This window comes from Lissotriton helveticus, chromosome 3_1, assembly GCF_964261635.1.
Source record: "Lissotriton helveticus chromosome 3_1, aLisHel1.1, whole genome shotgun sequence".
Taxonomy (NCBI): Eukaryota; Metazoa; Chordata; class Amphibia; order Caudata; family Salamandridae; genus Lissotriton; species Lissotriton helveticus.
In genome coordinates this window covers 707968282-707995503 of record NC_136061.1, presented here as the reverse complement: position 1 = coordinate 707995503, position 27222 = coordinate 707968282, and the positions used below count along the sequence as shown (strand labels likewise).

At 48.2% G+C, this 27222-nt stretch overlaps 1 protein-coding gene across 6 annotated transcripts in view; it reads left to right on the top strand.

Annotated features, from left to right (window-relative positions):
• The window catches only part of WT1 (WT1 transcription factor), a 293498-nt gene that overhangs the window by 100988 nt on the left and 165288 nt on the right, over positions 1–27222 (top strand). The gene's annotated exons all lie outside the window — the stretch shown is intronic.

Below are 27222 nucleotides of genomic sequence, written 5' to 3'. Positions count from 1 at the left end.
CCACTCGTTTCCCCCCGTTTTCTGTGACCTTTTTCTGCCCTTTCTTGGGACCTTTGTGCCTCGGTGCCACTCGTTTCCCCCCATTTTTTCCGACCTTTCTGCCCTTTCCTGTGACCTTTGTGCCTCTGTGCCACTCGTTTCCCCCCGTTTTTTGTGACCTTTTCTGTCCTTTCTTGTGACCTTTGTGCCTCTGTGCCACTCATTTCCCCCCATTTTTGTGACCTTTTCTGCCCTTTCTTGGGACCTTTCTGCCTCTGTGCCACTCGTTTCCCCCCGTTTTTTGTGAACTTTTCTGCCCTTTCTTGGGACCTTTGTGCCTCTGTGCCACTTGTTCCCCCCTGTTTTTTGTGACCTTTTCTGCCCTTTCATGGGTCCTTTCTGCCTCTGTGCTACTCGTTTCCCCCCGTTTTTTGTGACCTTTTCTGCCCTTTCTTGGGACCTTTATGCCTCTGTGCCACTCATTTCCCCCCATTTTTGTGACCTTTTCTGTCCTTTCTTGGGACCTTTCTGCCTCTGTGCCACTCGTTTCCCCCTGTATTCTTGTGACCTTTTGCCTTCTGTTTCCTTCGTCGCCCCTCGCCGCTGCATCCCCTGTGGCCCCACCCCCCTGACTGCCCATTTGCTACCCCACCTCCCAGCTGCTCCTCCCTCCCACCTCCCCATTTAGGCCGGCCGCTGCGTGGGGTGGAGAGCGACCCTTGACCCTTCCAGGTAGGTCGTTCCCCCTTCGCACAGCACCGCCTGTGCCCGTTCTCTCCCTCGCTGCTCCTGTGTCTCTCTGCCCGGTTTTTCCTTCTGCTCCCCTCGCGGCCCCCGTGTCTCTCTGCCCGTTTTGCCTTCTGTTGCTTAGCTGCCCCTACATTTCTGTGACCTTTCGGCCCTTTCTTGGGACCTTTCTGCCTCTGTGACACTCATTTCCCTCTGTTTTTTTATGACCTTTCTGTCCTTTCTTGTGAGCTTTCTGCCTTTGTGCCACTCGTTTCCCCCATTGTTTGTGACCTTTCTGCCCTTTCTTGGGACCTTTCTGCTTCCTGTGCCACTCGTTTCCCCCCGTTTTTTTGTGACCATTCTGCCCTTTCTTGTGAGCTTTCTGCCTCTGTGCCACTCGTTTCCCCCCGTTTTTTGTGACCTTTCTGCCCTTTCTTGTGACTCTTCTGCCCCTGTGCCACTCATTTCCCCCCGTTTTTTGTGACCTTTTCTACCCTTTGTTGTGACCTTTGTGCCTCTGTACCACTTGTTTCCCCTGTTTTTTGTGACCTTTCTGCGCTTTTTGTGACTTTTGACCCAGCTCGCAGGGAGGTCTCCCGCACGCCGCTGCTCGTCACCTGACTTCCTGCTTCCTGCCTCCCTGCTGCCTCCTTGTTTCCTGGGTTTTTCCCTCCCCTCTGCCCTGTGCGCCAGATCCCCCTGCCCCCCGCCCCTCCCGATCCGGCCCTTTCCCGACGCTGCTTCCCTGCAGCCCCGCCACCCCTGCACATCCATTCCCCTCCCCGCTCCCGCCTCCCAGCTGCTCCTCCCTCCAAAGCCACCTCATATGCAGGCCGCTGGCACACCGAAGGCACGCCTAAGGCAAGCCCGTCTGCACCCGTCCGCGCCTGGACCCAGTGCCAGAACCCCTGGACCCCACGAACGCCACGTCACCAGAATCCACTACGACACCAGCACCCTTCACGCACTCAATGCCAGCCGAAACCACACCTGCTTCCAGGCCGCCCTAAAACTGACCCACGGACCCTTCTCCTGCCACACCTGCAGCTTCACCTGTGACAGAACCACCAAACCTCCAAGGACAGGACCCAACCACCTCCGCTGCATACTCCTCAACACCCGCTCCGCACGCAAACACGCCATTGAGCTCTGGGATCTGCTCGACACCTCCCCCCCAGATGTGGCATTCCTGACCGACACCTGGTGGACCGGCTCCTCGGCGCCCGACATCGCCATAGCCATCCTAGATGGCTACAAGATCACCCGCAGGGATCACGCCAACGGAATCGAAGGAGAAATAGCCATTGTCCACAAGTCCACCCTCAAGGTCACCACCCACGCAGACGACACCCTCAACACCGCCGAACACCTGCACTTCCGGATCCACACCGTCCCCAACACCACCTTCAGAGGAACACTCATTTACAGACCCCCCGGACCCCGGGCTCAGTTCAGCGACTCCATCGCCGATCTCGCCAGCACCCACGCACTCGCCTCCATGGACTACATCCTCCTCGGGGACCTGAACCACACCTCAAGAACAACAACGACGGCAACTCCTCTACCCTGTTCGCCAACCTCGCCAACCTCGGCCTCGGACAACTCGTCACCGCACCCACCCACGCTGTCGACCACACGCTGGATCCCGTCTTCTCCACAGGCTCCCACGTCACCTTCGACCACACCACCGAACTCCACTGGACCGCTGCATCCATTTCACCTTCAAGAAACCAACCACGCACCATCGCACCCAACAGCTGCCTCGCCGCTGCTGGAGCAAAGTCACCGAAGACCAGCAGATCACCTCCCTCGCCAAGAACCCACCCACCGACCCCACCAACCCAAATGCCGCAGCCCGAAACCTCAGACAGTGGATCGGTGACTGCGCCAACACCCTCACCCAGCTCAAGAAACCCTCCAACAGCCACGCCAACAACTAGCTCCAGACCTCTAAACACGCATGCCAGAAACTGGAGAAGACAGGGCTCCACGAACGCACACCGGACAACCAAGAAGCCCACAAGGACACCACCCGCAGACACCACCACCTCATCAGATTAGCCAAGAGATCCTCCTTCAAAGACTGCTTGGATAACAAATCACATGATAGTAAAGAGCTCTTTAGCATCGTAAAGAAACTCTCCAACCCTAGCGCCAACGCCAACGGCATCCCGCCCTCACAAGAACTGTGCGACTCACTAGCCATCTTCTTCCACCGCAAGATCGCTGACATACACGACAGCTTCAACAACACGACCGCCCCGACTAAGCCAGACTCCACCTCCCCTGTGAACACCACCAGCGCCAACCGCCTGACCTCCTGGTCCAACATCAACGATGACGAGACACGCAAGGTCATGAACTCCATCCACTCAGGATCTCCGTCTGACCCATGCCCACAACACGTATTCAACAAAGCAGATGCAGCCATCGCACCCCAACTACGGAAGGTCATCAACATCTCCTTCGAAACAGAGACATACCCGGAAAGCTGGAAGCACGCCAAAATCAACGCCCTCCTCAAGAAGCCCAAAGCGGACCCCAAGAACTTCCTGCCCATCTCCCTGCTCCAGTTCCCGGCAAAGGTCATCGAGAAAATCATCAACATGCAACTGGCCCGCCATCTGGAAGACAACAACATCTTGGACCCGTCCCAGTCCGGATTCAGACGAAACCACAGCACCGAGACAGCCCTCATCGCCGCCACAGACGACATCAGGTGCCAACTAGACAATGGCGAAACATCAGCCCTCATCCTCCTGGACCTGTCAGCTGCCTTCGACGCGGTCTGCCATCGCACTCTAAATATATGCCTCCTAGAAGCTGGAATCCAAGAGAAGGCTCTTGACTGGACCACGTCCTTCCTCTCCGGCAGAACCCAGAGTGTCCGCCTCCCACCCTTCCAATCCGGAGCCACCAACATCATCTGCGGCATCCCCCAGGCCTCCTCCCTCAGCCCAATGCTGTTCAATGTCTATATGGCCCCCCTCGCACAAGTGGCCCGCCATCACGAGCTCAACATCATCTCCTACGCTGACCACACCCAGCTCATCCTCTCCATCACCAAGGACCCACACTCCACCAAAATCATCCTCCACGAGGGAATGAAGGCCGTAGCCGACTGGATGAGGAGCAGCCGTCTGAAGCTGAACTCGGACAAGACGGAGGTCCTCATCCTCGGACCCACCCCCTCAGCCTGGGACGACTCCTGGTGGCCGACCACACTGAGAACAGCACCAACACCCACCGACCATGCACGCAATCTAGGATTCATCCTCGACTCCTCTCTCTCCATGTCTAAGCAGGTCAACGCCGTCTCCTCCTCATGCTACAACACCCTCCGCATGCTCCGCAGGATCTACAAGTGGATCCCGACCAAAACAAGAAGAACGGTGACACAGGCCCTTGTCAGCAACAGACTGGACTACGGCAACGCACTCTACGCAGGAATCCCAGCCAAACACCTACGACGACTACAACACATCCAAAACGCCTCCGTCCGACTGATGGTCAACGCCCCCGCCGCAGCCACATCCCCCCCACCTAAGGGACCTACACTGGCTCCCCGTCGACAAGAGGATTACCTTCAAGCTCCTCACCCACGCACACAAAGCACTCCACAACGCCGGACCAGCCTACCTGAACAGCAGACTCAGCTTCCTCACCTCAACCCACCAGCTTCACACCACCAGCCTCACCGCTGTCCTCCGCATCCAACGAACAACCTCCGGTGGCAGATCCTTCTCCTACCTCGCCGCCAAGACCTGGAACACCCTCCCTACCCACATACGGCAGACCCAAGACCTACTCGCCTTCAGAAGACTCCTCAAGACCTGGCTTTTCAAGCAGTAGCAGCACCCCCCTCTCCCCTTAGCGCCTTGGGACCCTCACGGGTAAGTAGCACACTTTACAAGTACTCTGATTGATTGATTGATTGATGGGGATAGCTACTCACAAGAGATAGAGAGTGAACATCACATGGATGACATTAATGACCCAGATGATATTCCTGGGCCATCAGATGACCCATGGGAAGATTATAATGCACCAGATGCACCAGATCTGCCTCAAGATGATGTATACCCGTCTAGACCATCTCCCTCAGATGACACTATTGGGTTTACGCAGCTCATTCATAGAGCAGCCACTTTCCATGGAGTAGACTTACACACAGATACAGTGGAAGAAGCCTTCCTAATAGACACACTAATGTCGTCACATAAGACCACAACCACACTTCCAATACATAGTGGAGTAGTAAGACATGCACCTGAAATATTTAAAGACCCAGTTAGAGCAAGGGTAATTAACCCCAGACTAGAAAAGAAGTACAAAGCGGCTCCAATTGATCCAGCATACATTAAAGGACAGTTGCCATTGGACCCACTAGTAGTGTCAAATGCGAGAAAAAGAGCTAACTCGCAGACAACAGGGGATGCTCCACCCCCTGACAAAGAGTCTAAGCTTTTAGATGCTTCGGGAAAACGCACCATTTCACAAGCAGCCAATGTCTGGAGGATTGCTAACACTCAAGCTTTGTTAGCAAGATATGATAGAGCTCATTATGATGAGTTAGTGTCACTCATGCAACACTTGCCAGAACAATATAAAACCAGCGCTTCTGACCTAATACAGGAAGGCAAGGTTATTACAAATACCTCCATAAGATGTGCACTAGTGCACTAGACACAGCAGACACAGCATCTAGAGCAATAAATATAGGGGTATTGTTGCTTAGACATGCATAGTTACGCATCTCTTGATTTAAACCAGAAGTACAAGCCAGAATCTTAAACCAACCATTTGACCAACAACATCTTTTCGGTCCATCAGTCGATAGTGCACTAGAAAAGATGAAAAAAGATACAGACATGGCAAAATCCATGGGAGCTTTCCAAACACAAGCCCATAGGCCTTCCTTTCGTCGCTCCTCAAATAGGGGCGCCTCTAAGGGTTTCCAAACCGACAATACCTCCTCTTCTTACAAAGCGCCCAACCAAACCTCGCCTAGTAAAGGATATTATAGAGGAGGTTATAGAGGACACAACAGTAAGGGCAGAGGTAGAGGAAACAACCATCGCAACACCTCTACTCCCAAACAGTGACTTCCTTTCCATCCCCCCAGACCATTGCACTCCTGTCTGGGGGAGGTTACAACAGTTCCTACCTGTCTGGAACTCCATCACCACAGACAGGTGGGTAAGACAAATAATTCAGTCAGGTTATTGCCTGGAGCTTACTTCCACTCCCCCAACAATACCACCCAGACAGCGTCCCATGTCACAAGAACACCTCATACTGCTAAGACAAGAAGCGGAATCCCTACTGCAAAAGAATGCAATAGAACCAGTCCCAAAACAACATCAAAACACAGGAGTTTATTCTCTATACTTTCTCATACCCAAAAAGGACGGGTCCCTCAAACTATTTTAGATCTAAGGCCCCTAAACCTGTACATACAATCAGACCACTTTCATGTGGTCACACTACAACAGGTTCTACCGCTGCTAAAGAAGGGAGACTTCCTTGCCACATTAGATCTCAAGAACGCCTACTTCCACATTCCCATACATCAATCGCACAGAAAGTACCTGCGGTTCATTCTAGAAGGTCAACACTACCAACTCAAGGTACTCCCTTTCTGAGTAACTACAGCACCTCAAGTGTTCACAAAGTGTCTAGCAGTATTAGCAGCCCACTTAAGAAGGGACAACATTCATGTCTTCCCATACCTGGACGACTAGTTAATAAAATCCAAGTCATACAACCAATGTGTACAGCACATGCATCAAACAATATGCCTGCTACACAAACTGGGATTCACAGTAAATCAAAAGAAGTCCCATCTCAAACCATCCCTGTCTCAGCAGTATCTAGGTGCTACAATAGATACCTCCGAGGCAATAGCGTACCCCAACCCAACAAGAATACAAACTATGCAGGAGCTTATCAAAAGGTTCCAGCCACAACACTCACTACCAGCTCGAGTGTTCATGCAACTAATAGGAATGATGGCATCTTGCATTTTCATAGTACCATATGCAAGACTACAAATGCGCCCCATACAAGAGTGCTTAGCAAGTCAGTGGAATCAGGCTCAGCAACAAATAACAGATTTGGTGGTGGTACACAACCGGACATATAGCTCTCTGCAATGGTGAAACACCAAAAACCTTTCCAAGGGCCGGCCGTTTATAGAGCCAGTTCCACAAATAATATTAACCACAGATGCATCTCTCACAGGATGGGGAGCACATTTACAAAATCACACAGTACAGGGTACATGGACAATGCAACAAAAACTACTTCACATAAATCATCTGGAGTTACTAGAGATTTTTTTAGCTCTAAAATCGTTTCAGCATTACCTATCAAACAAAGCTGTACTAGTCCGGATGGACAACATGACAGCAAGGTATTACATTAAAAAACAAGGAGGAACACACTCCCTACAGCTCTCCCGGCTGGCGCAGTGCATATGGAGGTGGGCCATTCCTCAGAACATTTTTCTATTAGCAGAACATCTACCTGGAGTTCACAATCAACTTGCAGATCTGTTAGGTCGTCAGAGACAACTGATACACAAATGTGAACTTCATCATCAAGTTCTTCAGCCATTTTTTCAAAAGTGGGGTCAACCAGAGATAGATCTGTTTGCTACAAACCACAACTCCAAATGCCCAGGCTTCGCCGCCAGATACCCACACCCATTATCCAAAGGCAATCCGGTATGGATGAACTGGTCAAACAAATTTGCATATGCTTTTCCACCTCTCCCACTAATTCCATTAGTGGTACGCAAGCTACAGCAGCATTCTCTCAGATTGATTCTCATAGCACCAACGTGGGCAAGACAACCCTGGTACACCACGCTGCTAGAGCTCCCAGTAGTACCACACCACAAACTAAAACTCTCCCCACATCTATTGACACAGAACCATGGAGAGATTATGCATCCAGACCCAATGCAGCTCAATCTAGTGATTTGGCTCCTGAGGTCTTAGAATTTGGATATCTAAAGTTACCACCTGATTGCATGAATGTCATAAAAGAAGCAAGACACCCTACCACTAGAGCATGTTATGCAGCAAAGTGGAAAAGGTTTGTTGTATAATGTACAAATAAAAACATCAATCCCTTAGATGTTTCCATACAAAACATCATATGCTACCTGTTACATCTGCAAAGATCTAAATTGGCGTATTCCTCAATCAGGTTACATTTTGCTGCTATAGCAGCATATCTTCAAAACAGACAACATTTGTCATTGTTTAGAGTACCTGCAATCAAAGCGTTTATGGAAGGACTCAAAAGAATAATTCCTCCCAGAATACCACCCTCTCCAGTGTGGAATTTAAATGTTGTTCTCACAAGACTTATGGGTCCTCCTTCGAACCATTACATAAGTGTGAATTACAGTTTCTTACATGGAAAGTTGCTTTTTTAGTAGCTGTTGCTTCACTTAGAAGAGTAAGTGAGATCCAAGCATTAAGAACCATTTATACAACTTCATCACAATAAAGTGAATCTTAAAACAAATACAAAGTTTTTGCCAAAGGTCATTTCACCTTTCCACCTCAACCAATCTATTGAGTTGCCATTATTTTTTCCCCAAACACAAACAATTGCAGAAAGAGCTCTACATACATTAGATGTAAAAAGAGCGCTTCTATACTACATTGATAGGACAAAACCTTTTCGTAAAACTAAACAACTGTTTGTGTCTATTTCTCCTCCACATAAGGGAAATCCTATTACAAAATCAGGCATTGCAAGATGGATTGTTAAGTGCATTCAAATTTGTTACCAAAAAGCAAAACGCACTCTATCCATTCCCCCTAGGGATCATTCTACCCGTAAATTAGAGGCATCTATGGCATTCCTAGGAAATATACCATTAGATGACATCTGTAAAGCAGCTACACGGTCTACTCCGCACACATTTACAAAAAACACTACTGTGTAGATGTGCAGGCAAAACAACAAGCAAGTGTGAGCCAGGCTGTACTCAAAACATTATTTCAAACTACTGCAACAGATATGGGTGGTCACCGCTAAGGGAGAAACTGCTGTGCAATCTATGCAAAGTGTGTGGTCTGCAGCCCATATGCCTCAAACAGAAAATGCTACTTACCAGTATGCATCTGTTCTTGGCATGTAGGGCTGCAGAACCACAGAAGCCCATCCACCTACCCGGCTATCTGTATCTGTTCCAGTATTATCTTATTTGGATACACAACACATGGTCATCTTTATATGTACTCATACAACTCCATTATTTGCCCAATGGCGAAAAGAATCTGAAGATGGAGTCGATGCCCACGCGCACTACGATCTGAGGGAGGAGTCATCCAACAGACAAAGACTCTTCCTAGACAACAACAAAGCGTAATCATCCGGGCCCACCACCAGAGGGTGATCTAATGCAATAGTGTGTGGTTCTGCAGCCCTACATGCCAAGAACAGATGCATACTGGTAAGTAGCATTTTCCTTCCTCAACAGGACAACGCTTCAGACTATAGCCAAAGAGTCTTCAATATCTTTGGATGTGGGTCAGCATTGGGCCTGTTGCATCGGATTTGCTGTTGTGGAGAAGAACATAGCGGGAGGTGTATCAAAGTCATACTCACTGGTGATGCACCCTCTGCATATCGGCTAGCAGCTTGGTCCCAGTCCAACAAAGGTTCTCCAGGCAAAATTTAAGTTAAAAGTTTCAGATTTTAAAATTTGGCAGGCGTGGTACACTCTTACAACAGCCAAGTGTTCCAAGGGCTCAGGACCAACAGTTAAGGGCCAGGGTTTATTCCAACAGCAGCCATCAGCAGGTTCCAGGGAAGGCCCAAATGTGGTCAGCTGGCGTCCAGGAAAGTAGACTTTTTTCCACATTTTCAGTCCGTGTAACTTAACAGAAGGGCAGCTAAATAACCCTTGGAGTCCACTTCTTGGCACTGCGTGCAAGTGGGAACTGGTCCAGCCCTTAGGGTTCTCCTCAAAGGTCTCAAGAGCAGGTGCAGTTCTTCTTTCTTCCACAGGCCCAGTAGTGTTCTGAAGGAGATGCCCAGGAGTGCCACATTTAGGTCTGGCACTAGTCTGTAGGTGGGGGTGACTCCTGGCCCCTCCCTAACCATTAAGGCAAACGTTCTTAGAGGTAACCCAAACCACCTTTGCAGCAGTTCCTGTGTGTCCTACTGCAGACAATCCCACAGAGACCCTTGCTACCTAACTCCAACACGGCAGAACCCTCTTTCCCCAGTGCAGAGGGCCTGTTCCCCTCTAGAAGTGTAGCTTGGGAAATTAGCAACCCTTCCTCTGTGGTCACTCAAAATCGTTTTTGGGGGCACCTCTTTTCCCACTGGGATTGTTGCCTTGCTGACTAACAGGACAAAAGAGAGGGGTGGCCCAGGTGTTAGCTAAATCTGCTTGTGACAGGTTAGGCCTCTTTGAAAATAATACGTTCCTGGGCACTGCCCATCCTCCTAGAGGAACAGAACACCTCTCCACGTCCAAGGCCTTTGTCTCAGGTCTGGGAGTAAGTTCACACTTTAGCAAGGAGCTTTTCATCTCCTGGGTGACAGTTGGGAGCTCATTTAAATGGCTTTCCTAGAGGCTTGGGGCAGGCAAAAAGTGACTTTTTAAAAGTACTTTTTGTAAAATATTTAGCACAAATCTAACTTTGCCAATGATTTGGATTTGTAAGAAATATTTTAAAAGCTCCAAGAATTAACTTTTTGGGATAAGATTGTTTAATTTTAATATTAATTCCCAATTTTTTCTATGGAACACCTAACCCTGCTACAGTGAAAACAGATTTTGGGGCTTGTCACTGTAAGGACATGTTTTACATTAAACATTTATAAGTCCTTCTTTTAAATATCATGCCTTAATGGGCATAAAGGCTTAGTTAGGGGTGAGTTATTACATTTAAAAAGAGGGTCAAGTCCTGTCAAAAGGAGTTATTTTGACAGGTCGAACTTGCAGTTTAAACTTGAACATTCAGGTTACTGGTGGCAGTTTTGCAGTCATGTTTTGCATTGTCACTTTAGTGGTGGCACAGTATGTGCTGCGGTCCAATAGTGACATTTAGCTTGCATGCCCTGTGTAAATTATGCACCATTTACTAGGTACTTATAGGAAAGTTAAATAAGACAAGTTGGACATGGTTAGGGGACAGAACCCATGCATTGGGCCTGGTTAGCAGAGTTTCAGTGCAAAGAGTTAAAACCAGTAGCATTAGTCAAACAAATGGGAATATTCATGCAAAAATAGGCACTTCTGACAACCACAACTCCCATTCTTGATATAACTTTTTTAAAAGTCAGCAATGCTTTCGGCAAAATAGTGTGTGCACCTGTATAATACCCCCTGTTACTTACAAAACAATGAAATAATAAATACTGGAGTACAAGTGCCATATGAACACATGTTGATAATAATAATCATATTAATAATAATCATATTAATAATAATAATTATTATCATCCTTATTATTATTATTATTTAGGATAAAAAAACACTAGCAATATGTGTCACAGTCTCAATTGAATGCATTCTCTTGTGCTTGTGAATTATTCTTGATTTGTAAAAAACATTGCCCCAAATACAGATGTTTCAATGTCTGTTATGTCTTCATCAGCAGCAATATCAATCAATCAATCAATCATAACACTTGTATAGCGCACTACTCAACCGGAAGGGTCTCAAGGCGCTTGGGGGACGGGGTTTGCTACTGCTCGAACAACCAGGTCTTGAGTTGTCTCCTGAAGGCGAGGTGGTCCTGGGTCAGCCGAAGGTGGGTGGGGAGGGAGTTCCATGTCTTGGCCGCCAGGTAGGAGAAGGATCTTCCTCCGGCGGTGGCTCTTCGGATGCGTGGTACGGCGGCGAGGGCGAGGCTGGTGGACCGTAGCTGGCGGGTGGGCGTGTAGAAGGTCAGGCGGTCGTTGAGGTACTTGGGGCCCAGGTCGTGGAGAGACTTGTGTGCGTGGGTGAGGAGCCGGAACGTGATCCTCTTGTTGACGGGGAGCCAGTACAGGTCTTTCAGGTGGCCAGAGATGTGGCTGCGTCGGGGGATGTCCAGGATGAGTCGGGCGGAGGCGTTCTGGATGCGTTGGAGTTTCTTCTGTAGCTTGGCTGTGGTTCCGGCGTAGAGGGTGTTTCCGTAGTCCAGTCGGCTGGTGACGAGTGCTTGGGTGACCGTCTTCCTGGTTTCGGTCGGGATCCAACGGAAGATCTTTCGGAGCATACGCAGGGTGTTGAAGCACGAGGAGGAGACGGCGTTGACTTGCCTGGTCATCGAGAGGGAAGAGTCCAGGATGAAGCCCAGGTTGCGTGCATGGTCGGTTGGCTTGAGTGCGGTGCCCAGGGCAGGGGGCCACCAGGAGTCGTCCCAGGCGGAGGGCGATGGTCCCAGGATGAGGACTTCCGTCTTGTCTGAGTTCAGTTTCAGGCGGCTGTTCTTCATCCACTCGGCGACGTCTTTCATCCCTTCGTGTAGGCAGGTTCTGGCGGTGTCGGGGTCTCTGGTGAGGGAGAGGATCAGCTGGGTGTCGTCGGCGTAGGAGATGATGTTGAGGTTGTGTTGGCGTGCGATGGCTGCAAGAGGTCTCATGTAGACGTTGAAGAGGGTGGGGCTGAGTGAAGATCCTTGCGGAACGCCGCAGATGACTTCGGTGGCCTCGGATCGAAACGGGGGAGGCGGACTCTTTGTGTTCTTCCGGCGAGGAACGAGGTGATCCACTCCAGTGCCTTCTCTTGGATGCCGTTGTTGGTGAGGCGTTGAACTAGGGTGCGGTGGCAGACAGTGTCGAATGCAGCGGAGAGGTCCAGGAGGATGAGTGCCGCTGTTTCCCCGTTGACGAGCAGGGCTCGGATGTCGTCGGTGGCTGCGATGAGGGCGGTCTCGGTGCTGTGGTTGGCTCTGAAACCGGACTGCGAGGGGTCGAGGGATCCGTTCGTCTCGAGGAAGGCGGCAAGCTGTCTGTTGACGATCTTCTCGATGACTTTAGCAGGAAAAGGGAGGAGCGAGATGGGGCGGAAGTTTTTGAGGTCGGTGGGGTCCGCTGTTGGTTTCTTCAGGAGGGCGCTGAGCTCGGTGTGCTTCCAGCTCTCCGGGAAGGTGGCGGTGTTGAAGGAGGTGTTGATGATGTTCCGGAGTTGGGGTGCGATGGTGGAGTTGGCCTTGTTGAAGACGTGGTGTGGGCAGGGGTCGGTCGGTGATCCAGAGTGGATGGTGTTCATTGTGCGGGCTGTGTCCTCGGTGGTCACCGTGGTCCAGGTGCGGAGGGTGGTGGTGGGGGTCGTTGGTTCGACGGTGGGGTGCGTGGATGGTGCGCTGAAGCTGTTGTGGATGTCGGCGATCTTGCGGTGGAAGAACGAGGCGAGGGAGTCGCAGAGGTCTTGTGACGGAGTGATGTCGTTGTTGCCGGTGCTGGGGTTGGAGAACTCCTTGACGATGCTGAAGAGCTCCTTGCTGTCGTGGGCATTGTTGTCTAGTCGTTCCTTCAGGGATTTCTTCTTGGTGGTGTGGATGAGCTGGTGGTGCTTGCGGGTGGCGTGTTTGAGGGCGGTCATTTTGTCGGTGGTCTGGTCGAGGAGCCAGGCTTTCTCGAGGGTGCGGCAGGTCTTCTTGGAGTCCTTGAGTTCGTCGGTGAACCAGGATGCCTTCTTGCTTCTGGGTCTGCTGGGAGGGTTCTTCAGTGGTGCGAGGTCGTCGGCGCAGGCGGTCAGCCACTGCATGAAGTTGCGTGCTGCTTCGTTGGGGTCCGTTGCGCTGGCGGGTGGGTTCTGGCTGAGGGAGGTGGTGAGCTGGTCGGTGGTGATCTTGCTCCAGCTTCTGTGGGGAGCCTGAAGCGGGTGGTGGTGGGTCGTGGTTCTTCTGAAGCTGAAGTGGACGCAGCTGTGGTTGGTCCAGTGGAGTCCGGTGGAGTGGCTGAAGGTGATGTGCTTGCTGGATGAGAAGACGGGGTCAAGCGTGTGGCCGGCGTAGTGGGTGGGGGTGTTGACCAGTTGCTTGAGTCCAAGGTTGGCGAGGTTGTCCAGCAGGGCGGCGGTGTTGCATTCCTTGTTGTTCTCCAGGTGGAAGTTGAGGTCTCCAAGGAGGATGTAGTCAGCGGAGGGGAGGGCGTGCGGGCTGATGAAGTCTGTGAAATCTTCGCTGAATTGTGTGCGTGGTCCCGGGGGTCTGTAGACGAGGGTGCCTCTGAGGGTCGTCTTTGGGTCGGTGTGAATCTGGAAGTGGAGGTGTTCGGCAGCGGCGAAGGTGTCGTTGGAGTCGGTCGTGATGCGGATGGTGTTCTTGTGGACGATGGCGATGCCTCCTCCGGTCTGGTTGACGCGGTCCCTCCTGATGATCTTGTACCCATCCGGGATGGCGATGGCGATGTCGGGGGCTGAGGAGATGTTCATCCAGGTTTCCGTGAGGAAGGCGATGTCTGGTGATGTTGCGTCGAGGAGGTTCCAGAGTTTCACGGCGTGTCTGTGGACGGAGCGGGTGTTGAGCAGGATGCACTTGAGGTGGTTGCTGCTGGTGCTTGGCTTGGCGGGTGCGGTGCAGGTTTGGAGGCAGGTGAACTTGCAGGCTTTGCAGGTGAAGGGTCCGTGGATGCGTTTCGGGGTAGCTCGGTAGCAGGCGTGGTTCCGTCCGGCGTTGAGTGCGTTGAGGCTGGCGGCATCGTAGGCCTGTCGGGTCGTCTTGCATCGGTGGGGGCCAGGGGTCCTGGCGCTGGGCGCGGACCAGACGCGGACGGGCGCAGACGGGCTTGCCTTTGGCGCGCCTTCGCCGCACAATCGGCGCGCCCGCTGCGCATCAACGCTGCACGTTCGTGGGAGCGACAAAAGAAGGAGCCGGGAGGGAGGAGCAGCTGGGTGGCGGGAGCGGGGCGGCGAATGGGCAGGGGGAGGCGGGCCGCAGGGAGGCAGCGGCGGGAAAGGAGGGCAGAGGGCAGCTCAGCGGCAGCTGGGTCACCCTGTGGGACAAACGCAAGAGGAAGAAAAAACGAGTAAAATAAAGATTATGGCACAAGAATTGAAGGCAGCAGAGGGCACTAAGGGCACCTGATGGCAGCTGTAAAGAGAAGAAGGGGGCAAGATGCTAGAGAAAAACGAGTTAAAAACGAGTAAAAAAACGAGTGAAAAATAAAACTAAGGCGGCAAAGAGCGAGGCAGCAGAGGGCACCAAGGGCACCAGAGGGCTGATGGAGGCAGTAGCAGGGGTGTGTGGGGGCGACCTCGCCTGGTTACAGGCTCAGCGGTCGCTCCCTGCACCTCTGCGCTGTCTCCTTAAGAAGGAGCCGGGAGGGAGGAGCAGCTGGGTGGCGGGAGTGGGGCGGCGAATGGGCAGGGGGGGCGGGGCCGCAGGGAGGCAGCGGCGGGAAAGGAGGGCAGAGGGCGGCTTAGCGGCGGCTGGGTCGCTCTGTGGGACAAACGCAACAGGAAGAAAAAACTAGTAAAATAAAGATTAAGGCACAAGAATTGAAGGCAGCAGAGGGCACTAAGGGCACCAGATGGCAGATGTAAAGAGAAGAAGGGGGCAAGACGCTAGAGAAAAACGAGTAAAAAACGAGTAAAGAAACGAGTGAAAAATAAAACTAAGGCGGCAAAGAGCGAGGCAGCAGAGGGCACCAAGGGCACCAGAGGGCTGATGGAGGCAGTAGCAGGGGTGTGTGGGGGCGACCTCGCCTGGTTACAGGCTCAGAGGCCCCTTGGTTCAATAAGCCTTAGTAAGTCTTCACACACCTAAGATACTAATCTCTAATGAGCCAGACGAATGCTGTGAAAACAGATTTGTCAGTATTTGGTTTTTAATGTGCTCTTCCGTTTCAGAATTAGGGACATCTTCATATAAGTGTAGCATGTGTTGTTATATTATGTTACAAGCAAAAGGAACAAATGATGGCCGGAATGCTGAACAATGCAAACATTTACTCACAGTCACAAAGACCCGTGTTTAATCCATCGTTCTTTTGCTCACAAATCCACCCCAGTTTGGACTCAGCCATATGCAAATCAGTCTTGACCCTGCTCCTCATGAAAACAGTCTAGCCGGAACTGCCAAGCCAGGTCCTCCATGGACTGAAAACAAGCATCCTAGGACATGTTTCAGGGAATCACCACTCATCAGCGAGGCATAGTGCTCTGAAAAAACTCTATGGATCCTGGCGAGTCATCCATGTTAAAAAGTAGCAGGATGTCATTGGCGTAGTTATCTAATTTTAACCTTCACCTCTGTAGTGTGTACCAACGGATGGATGTAGAGATTGCATAAAGGGGGAGGGGGGATAAAGCAGAGTCCTGAGTTTAACTTTGGATGAGCAGAAAGGGGAGTGGTGAACCAACTGAGATCAGTCTGAAAGGAATGATTTCAACCAATCTAATGCTGTTCCCTGCGGGTCAGTGACCTCAACACATTTCATTAAGATGTTGTGATCCACCGTATCAAAGGCCACCTATATTTCCAAAAGGACTAATTCTTAGGCCCGTCCTTTATCTGCTTCCTCTCTCATATTATCAACTACGGACTCCGTAGAAAGGGCAGGGCAAAAAGTTAAACCCACCTGAAAGAACAGTGTTCAAGAAATGAGCAGGTATGGTGGCCAATGTGTGCCTCCAATATCTTGGTTAGGTAGGAAATAAGGAGATGGGCCGTAGTTCCCTCAAGACAGATGAATGTTTCCCAACTTTTTTTAGATGAGGAACACCTACCATTTCCTTAATGGTATGGGGGATCATGCTGTGACTTAAGGATAAATTGAACCGAGAAATCGCTGGATCAGGAAAATCTGAGAACGTCATTTTTGGAATCCGGAGGGGCAGATGTCATTTGGGGAGCCGGATTTGGCCTTGATCATCAGCTTCAAGAGATCATCTTTGGTGATTGCTGGAAATGCTTTTTGTAGGATTCATATCATCCGAAGAGATAGCACTGACAAGAGGGTTAGGGGAATGCTATCCTTTATCATCTGAATTTTCTCACATTTTCGCACAATATTTGGGTAGGGTCCAGAGAGTTCCATAATTGTGTCAAATAATAATTTAGTTTTGTTTTCAGATTTAAAAATGTTATTAGAGAAATAGGTAGATTTGGCCTTCCATAACAATTTCTTATAGGTTCTAAGCTGGAAGACAAAGCTATCCTTTATGTCAGGTGAGTATGCTTTCCGCCATTCAAATTCCAACTAGTGTTGCTCAAGTTTAGCTTTCTTTAAATCATCTATATACCATTTAGAAGATTCATGGCAACAGATTGATTTTGTTTTACACATCGGGGCGTACATGTCACTGGCTTCTGAGTCATTTGGTAATTGCCCCATCGAGAAAGTTTAAAATCTTGCTATACTAAGGCTGAGATTGATGTGCCAAGGAGTTACAGAAGGTGTTAAGGTTAACACGCTTTTGGTTTCTGGAAGAGATACTTTGACAGGAAGGGGGTTCCTAAATGTTATATAGCGCATGTCAAATTTGATTAAATGATGATCCGACTAGGTACAAGGGGAAACCATGAGGTTGGATATATTATGATTCAGTGACCAAACCTGATTTAGAGTATGGCCCTTGATATATGTGGCTCTAAACACCTGCTGAACAAAATTCAGACTAAGAAGAGAATCAGTAAGGTCAGAAGAGATGTTCCCGCCGTTTACCTCATTGGCTCACAGATTCGTTTACCTCATTGGCCCACAGATTGATACCTCCAAGAAGTAATATTTTTGCATAATCAATAGCTATGGCAGATAAAAAGTCAGTTAAGTATAGTGGGAACTGAGACATGTAACCTGCAGGTCTGTACCTGATAATACGTATTAGAAGAGAAGTAGGCAAATCTAATTTATCATGTCTGCTTTATCTCTGTGGGAATCCAGTCTTATTTGGGACCATAGACGTAAACTGTGACTTGTCTGTATTCAATCAGGGTGCTTAGTTGACTGACTCCCTCTCTCTCTATGTACATATACAGTGATGGAGTTTGGATCAACTGCTTTGTCTACATTTATAGATATGTAGGTAAGATAGATATGCTGTCTAGTCCCGTGTGGACCTTTCTTGCTAACATGAGCCTTGTATGTTGCACTGCGTGTGTCCTGTGAAAATACACATTTATCAAGAACAAATGCAGAATCCTGATTGGTGAAAAGTTGCCTTTACCCAATGCTGAGCATTTTCATGACTATTCCAGTACTTACTAGGAGCGCATTTCTCATGTAGATATAATGTTGATTTTGGAGAAATTTCTGCATCTTCTGAATTCACTCGGAATCTGAGGAGAATTCCTAAGAAACTGCGATAACCACAGTTTCCCAGACATTTTGCAACTTGCCACTTTTACATTTTTTTCGCCCCATGATACAAATATTTTCCTCTTGATGAAATCCTTTTCCCTAAATGCCTGTAAAAGCCGGTGTGTTTCCAAGTAATTTCTATCCTAAATGGAGATTTACTTTGACCCTTACCAGAAGTAAATTACTAGCCATATCGATTGGGGGGGTCAGTTTGCCTGACTGAATGTTGTGTCTACCCACAAGTTTGCAACTTGAGGTGCTGGTTTATTTTGCCAGATAACTCTGCCCGAGAACACCCACAACCTCCTCCTGTGAGAAAATGTATTTACATAGAAAATTCTGCCACATTGATGAAATTTGGAAGGGAAACGTCGTTTACAACGCGGTGTTTACACCGCACTACCTTTACAACGATGCCATTACAACGCAAGTCGTTACTACGACTTGCGCTGGATGGCGCTGTTGGATAAGCAATATTGTAATTTTATATTCCAACACCTTCCCTACTGTTACATGGGCTGGTGTTGGAGTATCAATCAATAAAACTTTATTTCGGTTTTGTTCGAAAACCATAAAAGTACACATACAATAGTACAAAATTCATTGTTCTTAAAAATACATGCCATATCAGGATACCGAAGGTGCAAAATATGAAATCAACATTCCAGAAAAAAAAGATACATGATTTTTCCAAGTTGTACATACAATCTCATAAAAAAATTTAATTGGATAAAAACCATTACAATCCAGGCATTTTCTGTACTTGACAGTTGATTTTAAAAATGCAAGTACGTGGAGAATACTGTCACTGTGCAAGAGTTGTAGATACATAATAGCTGGTCTGAGCTGACAAAAATTAAGTTTTCTTAAAAGTGACACCAGATAGCATTTGCGGGGATATTCATAAAATCTACATAAAAACATAAAATGTAGCATATCCTGCGGAGACTTTCCGTCGCAGCCGCAGGGAGCTGCAACTTTACTAAAAATAGCAGTTCTCGGCCTAACAAGCAAAAGATAAAAGAGATTCAGCCTAAATCTAGTACATAAAAACTTTTCATGGGAGGTCAGAGAGCCCATTAAATAAGGCTCAATAGATGCAGATGTTTTTAGCATAACATATTTTCTGACACTCGGCTTCTGGATCTCAATGCCTTCCCTCTGGATCTTCCTATCCATGAGGTAAGCCAATTTCGTTGACTCCAGGTCCCTCTTAGTAATGCTACCAGGGTTCTCAAACAACTCAGAACGCCCCAATCTGAGAAAACTAGACTTCAAGTATTTCAGCCATGGAATAGCCAATGCATTATCCTGAGACAAACAGTCTTTCACAATTAAGTGCGTTAGTGGGATATCAGGATTCAGCCAAAGTTTTAACCAACAAGTCAGTGGGCGTAGGGAGAAAATATCGCTTACATACTGTGTCCCCAGTTCTTTATGGACTTCTAGATTGGACGTGCCCGAGGGGACACACAAAAGACGTTTTATAAAAGAGTTATCCACAATCTGGAGCTGCTCTCCCGCAACATACCCCCATATTTCACAGCCATGTACAGCCGTGGCCACTGATTTGCGTTATATAATTGCAGCATGGCACCAGTAGGTTTTTCCCCAGTTTGGAAGCAAAATTAAAAATGGATGCATTCACCCTAACAAGCTCCCCTTTCTTTTTAAGAACATGCGGGCCCCAGTTTAATTTACTATCAAAAAGGACCCCAAGATAGGAGAACGTCTTAGATGTAGGGATTATTGCGTCATCTACTTTGAATACAAAGTTCCTTCTGGGTTGTTGACCTACTTGCATGACAAATGATTTGGAGTTGTTAATCGTTAAATCCCTGTCTGTCATGAAGGACTTAAAAGCATTTAAAAGAGCTTGGAGGCCTCTTTCAGTCCTAGATATGAGGACTGCATCGTCCGCATATAATAGGACTGGAATACCCCGGCGACCGACTCTAGGGCAGTTAGCCGCCACCTCCTGTAAAATGCTATCCAGGTCATTAATGTAAAAATTAAAAAGAAAAGGAGCCAAAATACATCCTTGTCGGACTCCTTTTCTGATGTTAAAATTCTTTGTCACACTCAGATCTTGGGAAAATCTAACGTTTGCTCTAGTATTGCTATGTAAATCCACTAGGAAGTTAACAATACCACGGTCCACCCCCTTCACCCTCATGGACTGCCACAGCTTCCGCCTGTTCACACAGTCAAAAGCTGAGGACAAGTCCATGAAGGCGAGATGGATGGTCCCCCTGTGTGCCACTGTGTATTTACTTAGAATTAAAAAGAGGTTAAGGCATTGGGTTGTTGTTGAACGGCCACTGCAGAAACCATACTGGGAGATGGACATGGTGTTATTATCCTCAACCCAGGATGAAAGTCTCTGCAGTAGTATCCTTCCTATTATTTTAACCATAGAATCTATGAGTGAAATGGGTCTGTAGCAGTGAGGGCTACAGTTATCCCCTTTTTTAAAGACAGGGACAATTGTGGAGACCCCCCAGGATTGGGGGCATCCACTTTGTACTGCAGCATTAAAAACGGACTCCAAAATAGGAGCCTAGAAAGAAGGCTCAGACTTAAATAGGTCCGGGGGAATCCCATCTGGTCCAGGTGCTTTCCCGGCTGTTAATCCTAAAATACCTTCAAGGATTTCACCCATGTCAATTGTAATTATGACTCATTGACGTGTTGATAAAAACATTCAAAGCAGATAAATGGCTATAATCTGAGCATGAATTTACTGAGTTATAAAAATTTACCAGGCCAGCTATACAATTTTCTCCTTTTAAAATTAAACCATGAATGCCTGGGTTAGAGGATGATACTCTACGCACTTTACAGGCCAGCACCACGGAGATATAGATAACTAACCCCTCCTTTAGTCTTCCCCTAGTGGTGGCAATGGCTGGAACAAAGTATGCCTTATATCCTTCCAGGAGATGGTTGCATTCAACAGACCATGTTTCTTGTAAACAGATTATCAAGTACTGCCTAATAAAAGTAATCCAGCTACAATCCTGCATCTTAGCTGCTAGACCTGCGGTATTCCAGGAAATAACATTATTAGAACTCCTCCTACAGGGACTGGCTTCTTTGGCTCCCAGGTCATTCAGCCTCCCACCACCCTGGTTTTCTGGTGCCTTAAGTCAATCATAGGCCTCCAGGCCAGACAGAAGTTCAAATCTGTTTAGGCCTGGTGGTCCATGCCCGTTCGTACCAGGGTTACTAAGATTATTATATTACAACCTAGGGGGAAGGTAGCTGGTGGGAAATCTCAGCCTTGATTGATCTCTCATTCGCCAATGGTCTCCCTGATTGAGTCGTGTCAGGCCCCTCCCATAAGAGGGCCTGTAGAAGAACCCCAGGGGAAGTAATTCAATTGCCGTACCAGTCATTTGTTGATAACATTGACCATTAGATAGTAGTTGGCCTGCAGTGGAAGAGTTGTCAAAATTAACAATAATGCAGTCCCCACTCCCTGTTTTATTTGATCTGCCAATCCAACTGACCCTACGTACCATTATTATATTGTTAGAAACATTCATCCCACCTGGAGTATTTTGATTAAGCCAAAATGTTGTTTTATTCCATAATTGCTCGTAGCTCTCTGTCTCTCCTAATGGGAGAACAGGAGCATGCCCCAGTATGAGCACGTAAGGGGTCACTTCCGGGGGGAGATCAATAACTATGGATCGTGTAACCACACTAGGACCCTCGCCAAATCTTGGCTGAGAGTCAGATGTAGGCATTTTCCTCCTTGTACTTGGTTGATGTGGAGTGGGACCATTCCCTCTCGTACTTCCATTGGTTTTAGTGGCACCATCTAAGACTGGGGGACTTAATGTATTTATTACTGCGTCAGTCAACTTGGTGCTATTACTGGGTATCCTATTCTTACTACTAGAAGAAGATGGGCTTTCTGTATTTGTATGAGCTGTGGCTGCTGTTTTCAAACAGTTCCCCATAGAAGATTCCAGAAGCAAAAGCCTGGACTCTACCCCACTTAGTTTCAGCATAATGGGTTCCAACAGCGTTTGCAACAAACCTTCTAGTTTCCCCCAAAAATCTCCCCCAGCATGATTACAGCTCAGTGTTACTCCATCGCACTGGGCATTGAGGATTGTGCTGCTATCAACTTTTTCCCCAGTGTCATGTATTTCTACAACACTCACTGCCTTTCTGCCAATAGCTGCATGATTCTGTTTAGGTACCCTAGCCTTTTTGGGAGTAATGGGGTTTTCAGGCAATTCAAGACTTGCTTTTGTTTTTGTCCTCTCACCCGTAGTCTAGACTTTACCGGGCTAGGAGCCAGCTCTGGTGACCCAGAGATCAGACTATTGCTCAATAAGGAAATGTCACCCTCTAACTGGGCCACCGCTGGTTGACCAGCAGGGGGGGGTATTAATGTTGTGTTAATCATTGGGGCTGGAGAAGCTGTTAATCTACCAAATAAGGGGTCCATAGAGAGCCTATGTTCTGCCAGAATAATTTCCTTATTGACGGCTGACTCAGCCCTGGTCAGATAGGCGTCTAGGGTCCCAATCATCCCTGTAGTACCTGTATCTTTCCGTGGTGCCATTTGTGCACACCAGATAATTTAGGGAATCCTAATTATAAAAAAGATCTAACATACAACTGGAAAAGAAACCAGAACGCTGACCACAATATCGTTTACACCATCTGATTAAGTCCACACAATTACTAAATCACATATAAGTCCTTATATACAATGAAATAATTATGACTAAAAGAAATAAAGTATAGGCTCTTTATACCTTACAATCAATATAAAATTGTTCACTCAATATTGAGTAACTGCCTTTTAGCGTAATCCAGAAGAAAAACTTCCAATCAGTACCTCTTGAGGATTGTCATTTACGCTAGGTACATATAAGGTTACTCACAGGTTTTATAACAATGTTTTTAGGGGATGGCCCATCCCGGCCTCTTCTGGCCCCTGATGGCCACAGATGATCCCGCCCTTGTCCCGGGCTATGCCCGGGCGCTGCCCGCGCGCGTCCCGCGCTGCGTGAAGTGCAGTGCACTATTGAGGGCTGACGCGCCGGACACTGACGCTGTCTCTGTGCGCCGGCAAAATGCTGCTGGGACTTGTAGTCCAGTTGGAGCCGTTCCCCTCACGGCAAAGACCTGGAGCATGCCCCCTGCCACTGGGCCCGCCGCCTGTAAGGTGAGGATATTTTGACCGTTCCCCTCACGGTCGTGGATAGACTCGCCCCGTCCTCTGGTGTTGGAATATAAAATTATAATAATCCTCAATCCGCTCACACCAACGCAAGTCGTTATAACGACTTGCGTTGTAATGGCAGCATTGTAAAGTAGCGCGATCTAAAAGATCGCGTTGTACTGACGTACATCCAATTTGAAGTACTAGTAAATTCTTTTTTATGTGTAAATTCACGTTTTGTGAAATAGTAACATTTATTAGCACCCACAAAAATAGAGTTTACTAGGACAGGAAGACCTTTATGGGAATAAATATTTTCCCTAGGGGTACACAAAATAAACGTAAAAGTGCAATTGCACTGTTGCTTTTAATTTCCTCTTGTGGAACTGTTAACTTTATATAGTATGACTTTAGTTAAAAGTCTAGGCTACTTCTAGAATTCTTTGTCAAATCCAAGAGAGTTGGAACTTCAAACATATTGCAGGTATTCAGCCTTGAAGTAGACATTTGTGACTTTCCAGTATGGAGTTTAAGGTCTATGTCTTGTTCGTGCAGTTGTCAGGCATACCTATTTATGCAAAGACCATTAACTTGCTTCGATCTGTCTGTTTCTGCCACTTGCTTGAGACTTTGGCAATCACGTCTTTGCTCAATCCAATCAAAAGCTCATCTTTCACCTAATGCTACTGGCTGTTTGAGTGTATCCTACCACCTCTACTCGAGTGCTTGCATTGAACTATAGCGTTCACTCCCCGCTCCTGCTGGCTCCCTCTTGGCTGTCAATTTTATATGCTAACGCTGCATTTGTTAGCATGCTTGTTTTTAATCAGGCCAATAGTTTTATAACTGGTGCTGGCTGTACTTTGTATACAGCTAGCATGAGATTCCCATAATGTGGCGCCTTGCATTGTAAAATGTCTACTAATGTTCAGTGGACCATAGAGTGTGCTTTGATGGTTCTCGAGTTTTGATGTGTAGTGATTGCTAATAAAGCGAAGTGATATTGTTGTCTCAAACTAGGCCTCTCGATTAATCTTTCTACTTCAAGCTGATTCCTTTGAAGCCTCTGCAAGAGGACATGGGGGAGGCAATACTTAATTTATCATACAATCAATCCCTAAAACTGCAGCACATATATCACAGCTCAGATAAGAGTTTTAACTCTTTGGATTCATTTAGGTCATTCAACACTTGAAATAAAATCTTGAAAATAGTGATCTTTTATTACAAAAGGGAAAAATATTCCAGAAAGATGTATTTTTGTCAGCGACGTGCAGTTGCCACCAGATGCCATTGAGTAAAACTTGACAACTGTTTAGGTTCCTCTGCAGCTCATCATTTAAGCCCAGATTTACTAATGGCTTGCATTGTTTTTTTTGTCACGCAAGGTGATCCAACACCTTAAGTAAGATTTACTATGCAACGCAGACCCACCTTGCATGTCTCTGTGGGGAAACAGCCAAATGAACGTGGTCATTACCACGTGTGACAGTTACAACGAAGCCATTGCTACGAATGTGCCTTTAAAATGCATGAATTTAGCATACATGCCTTTACAACAAAAATCGCGTTACCACGCATGCCTTTACAATGAATTTCGTTCTAAAGGCATGTATGATAAAGGTATGTGCACGGTAAAGTTCTTAGAATAGGAAAGGCAGATGCACGGTAAGGGTTTTACAGGAGTTTTAAAAGTACATACAAGAGCTTCTTTCTAAGATGCCTGCCGGAGTTCAAATACACTTTTCATCACAGAAAAAAAACATGGAAAAACCTTTATTTAACGGATAACTACATGAAAATGTTCTCACAGAACAGTCGTGGTGACCCTGTGACAGCTGCTGTGACCCCAAAGCTCAGCTATGGAACCCCGAAGTTTGAAGTGAGACTTCTGCCCAGTATTAGAACTAGGACTGAGCACACTATGTCCTAGTGTCCTTCACTTCCTCCTTAGCTGCTCCTCCCTCTTCCTGGTTTCTGTTTCCGCCCCACATGCACATTATCTGCACTTCATTTAGTTCTTTGTGTTTGTACTTTTTGTTCTGTTTGTGGATCTGATTTTGACAGTTGCTGCAGCAATGGGGGACAGTACAGAGAAGCACCAGGATGAAGATAGGTGCATAGCTCCTCCTGCATAAATGAACAGCAGTAGCAGTTCCAGTGCAGCAGCAGCGCCTCAGGCTGAGTTCCAGAGGTGCAGGGGACTCTCTGCACCCCCAGCAGAGCTGTGATTTCCAGGGTTATAATTTTGTGCTTCCCCTACCACAGCTTTACCACGCATGCCAAATATTGAGAACATATATGCCTTTACCAACTATCTCTTTACAACGAAACTTTCATGGTAAAGGAATGCGTCGCAAAGGTATATTCGTTAGAAAAATGTTTGCTGTAAATGCATGCGTGGTAATGAGCCATGCATTGTATGTACAGTGTTGTAAAAGCATGCGTGGTAATGGCATGCATGGTTCCACCATACAACCGTCTCTGTGAGGCATATCAAATCTGGAATAACACAAGTTGCTGCCTTGAGTTACTCTGCCTTGGGAAGGCATTCCATGAGTAGTGCATCCACCAATGATTTTGATGCATTCACGGATTTACTAACAAAACTAAACCTGGGAATGCATGTGGGCTGCTAAATTCATATCTGTAGCATAGATCGCCGCCTAATGTTGGGTCCGGATGATTGCACATTGTTGTCCTGGAAGAGTCACGAAGTATCACGAGATAGATGGGGGAGAGGGGTTGGCCTAACGGCTAAGGCGCTCGACCTCGGACCTGGGGATCGACTCGGTAACGACGCCAAAAAACCCCTGTGATTCTGGGCAAATCACTTAATCTCCCCGTGCCTAAAAAAAAATGAAAGTGTGTCCTCATGTAACGTAACTGGTGCTATGTAAAGCGCTCTGATAACTGATTCGGTTCGGTTCTAGTTCGCGCTATATAAAACTCCGAAAAAAAAGATGGCTCCTCCCCTGGACTACAGTGCGCATGGGCATCGACTCCATCCCCAGATTGTTTTTTTCCGCCATTGGGTTCGGATGTGATTTCGACGTCTCCTGTTCGGAATCGTGATCGAACTTTTTCAAGGCCAAAAGGCCTTATTGCCACCGTCGGTATTGTTCGCGTTCGGTCTATCTTCCAGCTCGTAGAGTCGGATATCCGGGGGGTCGTGAGACTCTTCGGTGATCGGGACCTAGTCGACGCAGCAAGACTTCGACAGCATGGAGCGGAGTCCATTCAAGAAATGTCCCGTGTGTGGATCCAAGTACCCACACATCGACGTCCATCCTGTGTGCAACAAGTGCCTGTCGCCGGACCACGACGAGGCCAACTGTATGGCCTGTTCCAGATTTCGATCGAAGAAGACGATCAAGCTTCGGCGCGTGGCGCGCCTTGAGGCCCAGCGATCGGCTCCAGCACCGGTGGACATCTTTGACGACCCCGCGGAAGACGAGCAAGTGCGTCACCTGCAGATTTCCCCTACCCCGGTGGAGGTCGAGTCCGACGATGGAGCAGACGTCCACAGTCCCGACATTGCAGAAATCGTCGAGAAGGTAGGGGACGACGACGAAGCATATGGGGCCATGGAAGATAGCTCGGAGGAAGAGCTATGCCCCGTTCGTACTCTTACAAAGGCTCAGGTCACGGGATCGCCACGCGGCCTTACCCACGACCTTACACCTCGATCCACGGCCCCGCCTTCCGGCTCGGCTACGGACACCTCCGCAGAGCCGCCATTACTGAAATCAAAACCGAAACCGAAACCCTCGGTACCGGTGAAAACAAAGATGGCCGACACGCCATCGAAACCGAAGACGTCTGCTCCGGTGCCGACGCTGTCGTCTTCGGGGGCCCCCAAACAGGCGCAAGCTGCCGACCAGGCTAAGGTGCCCAAGGTGGTTAAGGAGCCAAGCTCGAAGAAGCCCGTCGGGCCGGTGTCCACCAAGGGAGACAAGCCGACGCCCAAGAAGACTGCCGAGCCTACATCTGGACAGTCTGTCGCGCCGAAGACCAAGGGGCCCGTTGACGCAAAGTCGGTGAAGGGCGCGGAG